This window comes from Panthera onca, chromosome C1, assembly GCF_046562875.1.
Source record: "Panthera onca isolate mPanOnc1 chromosome C1, mPanOnc1 haplotype 2, whole genome shotgun sequence".
Classification (NCBI taxonomy): domain Eukaryota; kingdom Metazoa; phylum Chordata; class Mammalia; order Carnivora; family Felidae; genus Panthera; species Panthera onca.
Window position 1 is genome coordinate 190,801,430 of NC_138346.1, and position 6,333 is coordinate 190,807,762.

The 6,333-nt window shown below is 47.3% G+C and overlaps 1 long non-coding RNA gene across 1 annotated transcript; it reads left to right on the forward strand.

Moving 5' to 3' along the window:
• Positions 1–2,132: 2,132 nt before the first annotated feature.
• On the forward strand, positions 2,133–5,649 carry LOC132672953 (uncharacterized). The gene is made up of 3 exons (XR_009607801.3): positions 2,133–2,297; positions 2,601–2,759; positions 4,861–5,649. It is a non-coding gene; the product is annotated as an uncharacterized LOC132672953 (long non-coding RNA).
• The last annotated feature ends 684 nt before the right edge of the window (positions 5,650–6,333 follow it).

Consider the following 6,333-nt stretch of genomic DNA (forward strand, 5'->3'; position numbering starts at 1 on the left):
TCTGAAATGCTGAGCCGCAGACCTCTGAGGCAGAGCGTTGAAACCAAATGATTCACTTTTTTTTGGGCATCTCTTGAGTGCCAGGGCCAGTTCCGCTGCTGGGAAAATATCAAAGAGCAAGACAGAGTAGATCCCTGCTCACGCAGAGCTTACGTTCTACTACAGAGAGAAGAAAATGTGCCAGTAAGCAAACAACTAAGAGAGTTTCAACAAGTGGGAAGTCCTACGAAGCAAAAACAGAAAAGAAGGTAGGGAGTCACTAGTTATGTGTGTGTTGATGTAGGCGTTGCTACTCTAGGTGGGACGATTGGGGAAGACTCTCTGAAGAGATGACATCACCTGAGTCTAGAATGTTGTGGAGTTAGCTGTGGAAAAATATGGGACAGAGGGAACAACAAGTGCAAAAGTCCTGAGGTGGGAGCGAATTTGGCATATTGGAAGACTAGCAAGAAGGCCAATGTAGCTATAGCAGAGTGAACGAGGGAGACATGTGTAAAAGATAGAGAATTAGCCAGGGGTTAGGTCAGGTAAGGCCTGGTAGGCCAGAATAAGGAATTGGGAGTTTATTTTTTTAAAAAAATTTTTTTTCAACGTTTTTTATTTATTTTTGGGACAGAGAGAGACAGAGCATGAACGGGGGAGGGGCAGAGAGAGAGGGAGACACAGAATCGGAAACAGGCTCCAGGCTCCGAGCCATCAGCCCAGAGCCTGACGCGGGGCTCGAACTCACGGACCGCGAGATCGTGACCTGGCTGAAGTCGGACGCTTAACCGACTGCGCCACCCAGGCGCCCCAGGAATTGGGAGTTTAAAAAAAAATATTTTTTTTAATGTTTATTTATTTTTGAGAGACACAGAAGCAGAGTGTGAACAGGGGAGGGGCAGAGAGAGGGAGACCCAGAATCTGACAGGCTCCAGGTTCCAAGCTGTCAGCCCAGAGCCTGACTCGGGGCTCGAACTCACAAGCCCTGAGATCATGACCTGAGCCAAAGTCTGATGCTCAAGCGACTGAGCCACCCGGGCGCCCCAAGGAATTAGGATTTTATTCTAACTGCAACTGGAAGGAATTGAAGAGGGTTTTGTTGTGGTGGTGGTGGTGGTGTTTTAGGCTTTGTATTGTGCGTGTGTGTGTGTGTGTGTGTGTGCCTGTTTTTAGCACGGTAAGAATATAGTGGGATCTACATGCTAAAAGAAAAGTACGGCTGCTATGCAGAGAATAGATTGTAAGGTGATAAGGATGTGGAATGAGGAAGCAGGAAAAAGTTTAAACGGATGTTCTGGCTGGAAGCAAGGCCCGGAGCTCAGAAGTTTGGGGTAGGTTAATGGTTAATGCGAGCTGTCTGTCTACATAGGGGCATCCCTTCCCCAGTTTATCTAATCACATTCGCTAATCTACATGGAGATGAAGGATCCTCTTGTGGGAAAAAAAAAGATCAGAGACTCCAACACCCTTCGTGGTAAGAAAGAGCCCAGTGGGGGGACCCAAGGCTGGGCCAGACTCCTCCCGAGAATTGCAAACAGCAACTCAAGTCTTTGCTGGGTACCCTTGAACACGAAAATGTAATGTTTGGGCACGTCCACAAAATAAATATTTGTCGTATGATTGGGTGCATGACCAGGAAGATGTGCACGAGAAGCAGAAAAGTGCAGGTGCAGGAGGGAAACCCAGCCGGAGAAAGAGAAAGAATGTTCCTGCCGACTTGCCGGTTCCTGGCTTGGTTCCTGGTTTGCTGATCCTCCCGAGGCCTAAGGTGCCTGCTGGGGTTCCTGGGGATCTCCGTCGCCTTCATAACGCAGGGGTTTTATTTTTGCTTGCGTGGATTTCTTTTATGTGCAACTCAAGGACCCTCTGTTCCAGGGTGAGCGCGATGATAAAACTCCTGCCCGTCTTTTACTCTATTTGTGGCTTGGGGCGCCCTCGCGTCTCACTGCTTCACCTGCTCAGGGCTTTTTTTTTTTTTTTTTTTTTTTTTTTTTTGCCTACTTCTGTTTTTTCTAGTGTTTTGGGCCTATAACGTTATCTTAAGGTAACTGAATTTGCTTTTATTTTATTCACTGGTAAGATCCAACATTTTCCTGAGATAACTTCATACATTGTTTACAATATATGCTTCTGACTGGACTCTGGTTTTCCACTTAACTCAGTTATTCAGATACTAAACATGTATCTGGTTGTTTGTTTTGGTATACACATTTTCCCACGTTCTTTCTTTCCTTTTGTATGGCCTGTAGAGGATAAAATCCACACTAACCCATTCATCAAGCATCCTCTGAGTTGCCGCTCTGGGGGCATATAAGGTAAGTACGTCAGGGATCCCCCTGCCCTTCTCCAGTCCATTCTCTGGAAGTTGGTGCCCCTGGCCCTCCTCTCTCAGGCCACAAGCCCTCCCTGAATGATCTCACCTGCTCAGAGGCCTTAGCTCACGCCTGTTCTGCAGGATGAACAGGCTTTTTTTTTTTTTTTTTTTTTTTTTTTTTAACGGATATGTGATTTCTACCCCGTGTACTTTGTGCTCAGGGTTTGAATGTTTAGTTTGACCCATGGGAAACTCCACTGAGATATTTCTGTCACTGTCAGAAACACATTGGTGCTGTCCACAGGTGTACCTCGAGCGAAACTGGCTGAGACACTACACTGCATCTTCAAATGGACAGTGGGACGGAGGGGGTCCCATCAGGAGCCAACAGAACTCACCCAGAAGCAACTCAGGGCACGTCAGGCACTCCCTGGAAGAGTCGATTTGGCTTCTCCCATCTGGAGTAAGTCTGCCACCCAGTCCAAATTGGGGTGTGAGGAGGATGCGAGGACAGGAGCAGGAAGGACTTTCATCCCCCCCTCCCCCCTCCCCCACAGACGATGAGCTGGGAAAATAAGCCCACGTCTCAGACCAGAGCGTGTGCCTACAGATGGCTCTCTGCTCTGTCCGAGGCTCTGGGCCTTCCCCCTGCACATCGCACCAGGGTGTCCCACGGGCACTTTAAAACTCAGCACGTGCGAGGCTGAACTAGTCTTCTTCCTTCTTCCGCCACTCCCCAAACTGCCCTTTCCTCTTTGTTCTCGGTGCTGATTGTAACGGTCTCGCCACCAGCCCCATTCCCCAAGCCAAGATCCTGGCCAACATCCTCCACCCTTTCTGTGACCCTTCCCTTTCCTTCTTTTCAAACTGTAGAGCGAGGCAAAAGGGCCCACAGCCACCAGTCTGAATGCAGAGTCTCATTAAGTGACCCGACTAGAAATAGCCATAGGCCCTAATTAACCAGTTATAACCAGGCACAGTTCCTAAGATTACTGGAAAAAGAGAAAATCCCATAGTGCTTCACTCGGCCCTATAACTGTGGCCTTTCAACACCACCTCATTGTAGACGGTCTCTCCTTTGCTGTCCTGCCCGCTGCTTCCTTGTGGTGTATTCACTAAACTTTCATCTCTTTTGTTCTGCCTTGGGTGAATTCTTTTTTTTTTTTTTTTTTAATGTTTATTTATTTTCAAGAGAGAGAGAAAGCACAAGCAGAGGAGGGGCAGAGAGAGAGGGAGACACAGAATCCGAAGCAAGCTGTGGGCTCGGAGCTGTCGGCACAGAGCCCTATGCCGGGCTCGAACTCACGAGCCCTGAGATCATGACCTGAGCTGAAGTCAGACGCTTAACTGACTGCGCTACCCAAGGCCCCCTTGCCTTGGGTGAATTCTTTTTTTTTTTTTTTAATTTTTTTTTCAACGTTTTTTTTATTTATTTTTGGGACAGAGAGAGACAGAGCATGAACGGGGGAGGGGCAGAGAGAGAGGGAGACACAAAATCTGAAACAGGCTCCAGGCTCCGAGCCATCAGCCCAGAGCCTGACGCGGGGCTCGAACTCACGGACCGCGAGATCGTGACCTGGCTGAAGTCGGACGCTTAACCGACTGCGCCACCCAGGCGCACCAACCTTGGGTGAATTCTTAAAGCATGTAGGCCCTGGCCTCCACCCGATCAGGGAGCCCCACATTTGGTGGCCTCCCCATCCGATTGGGACACCCCATAGTAATCACCTGGTCACCAGGTTTTATCATCTGTATTTATTTCCTACTGCTGATATAATAAATAACTACACATTTAGTGGCTTAAAACAACACACATTTATCATCTGACAATTGTGGAGGTCGGAAGTTTGAAATGAGTTTTTTTCTTTAAAGTTTATTTATTTATTTTGAGAGGGAGGGGGAAAGAGGGAGGGAAAGAGAAAATCCCAAGCAGGCTCTGTGCCGTCAGGGCAGAACCCAACCTGGGGCTCAAACTCAAAACCCTGAGATCATGACCTGAGCCGAAACCAAGAGTCAAACGCTTAATGTAGACTGAACCACCCGGGCACCCTGAGTTTTGTGAGGCTAAAATCAAGATGTCAGCAGGGCTGGTTCCTTCTGGAAGTTCTAAGGGAAAATCTGTCCCGTCTCATCCTCCAGAGGCCGATCTCATTCCTCGGTGCATAGCTGCACCATTTCGGTCAACGCTTTCCTCTCACCTTGCTTTCCTCCTGTGACCTTGATCTACCCTCCTCTAAAAAGGACCCTTGTGATCTACATAGGGCCCGCCCAGATAACCCAAGATCGTCCAAATAAGGTGACATTCACAGACTCCAGTCGTTAGCGTGTGGATGTCTTACACACTATCCTAAGCACCCAACATTCCTGGGACCCAACTGTTCTAATTGCCACTCTTCAGATCACTTTGTCTCTCAGCCAAGGGGGCTGTTAAAATGACCTCTGAGTTGATTTGCTCTTGGTGCATGACCCAGATTGGGGGCAGTGGGTTCTCTGCCTCTGGTCCTGCCCCCTTCCAATCCATTATGCTTCTAACTGCATCTTCTTTGTCCCTTCCTGGTTAAAAGTTTCTACAGACTCCCCTGTTACTCTCAGGATAAAGTCTCAGCTCCTGAGATGGATACAAGGTCTTCTGTGGTCTTTCTTCTGCCCACGCTTTCAGCCAAATCTCCCACGAGCCATGACAAAGCAACTGTGAATTTCTCAAGACAGAACGATGTGAGTTATAGACCTTCTGAAGTCATACTTCTCAGCCTTGAATCCTAGCCCTACCCGTTGCCAAATATGGATTCTTGGGCCAGTAACTTAACTGTTCCGTGCCTCAGTTTTATCTTTTTTGAAACTTTGGCCCTCAAAGGGGCACCTGGGGGACTCAGTCAGTTAAGCGTCCGACTTCAGCTCAGGTCATGATCCCATGGTTCGTGAGTTGGAGCCCCGCATCAGGCTGTCTACTGTCAGCACAGAGTCCGGATCCTCTGTCCCCTTCTCTCCACCCCTCCCCCTCCCTTCTCTCTCAAAAATAAAACATTAAATAAAAACATTAAAAAAAAAAAACAAAAAAACTTTGGCCCTCAAAGATTGTTGTGATGATCGCATTGATTAAATTAATTAAAGTACTTAAAGTACTTACTAGAGAGCACCTGACTGGTTCAGTCAGTAGAGCATGCGACTCTTGATCTTGGGGTCATGAGTTCGAGCCCCATGTTGGGTGTAGAGATTGGTTAAAGACAAAATGTTTAAAAATAGATAAATAAAGTACTTATTAGAACAGTGCTTGGCACAAAGCGAGTCCTCCACCATTCTACGTTCTCAGTCCTATCGATGCTGTGTGGTACACTCTCCCCACAACACTGTTTCCCTGGAACTTCTTCCCCATCTCTTCAAGGTTCACCTCTGTATCACCTCCTGTGAACAGGCCTCCCTGCTGTCTCCCCCCACCTCATGCTGGGATTCTGGGAACTCTGTGACCTGAACAAGAGGCCCTATCACATATTTACAATCATTTCATGATGTGTGTAGGAGGAAACATCCTGAAATACTAATATTTATGTTTTTCTTTTCCACACTCCCTTGTATGTGACCCTCCCCCTAGTCAGGCAGAGGCATTCACATCGCCTTAAGTATTAGTCCTTATAGGGGCGCCTGGTGGCTCAGTCAGTTAAGCAGCTGACTCGATTTCAGCTCAGGTCATGATCTCATGGTGCGTGAGTTCGAGCCCCACATCGGGCTCTGCGCTGACAGTGCAGAGCCTGCTTGGGGTTCTTTGTCTCCCTCTCTCTCTGCTTCCCTCCCTTTCAAAAGTAAATAAATAAACATTAAAAAAAAAAAAAAAAAAGGATTAGTCCTCATAACACGAATGCAAGGAGAAAGGAAAAGACTATGTTTCATTTTTCAACTTCCAAAGTAGGCTTCAATGTGGATACCCACACGAGTAGTTTTTTTATGTATTTTTAAAAAATATTTATTTATTTATTTTTGAGAGAGAGAGAGAATGAGTGGAGGAGGGGCAGAGAGAGAGAGAGAGGGAGACAAGATCCCAA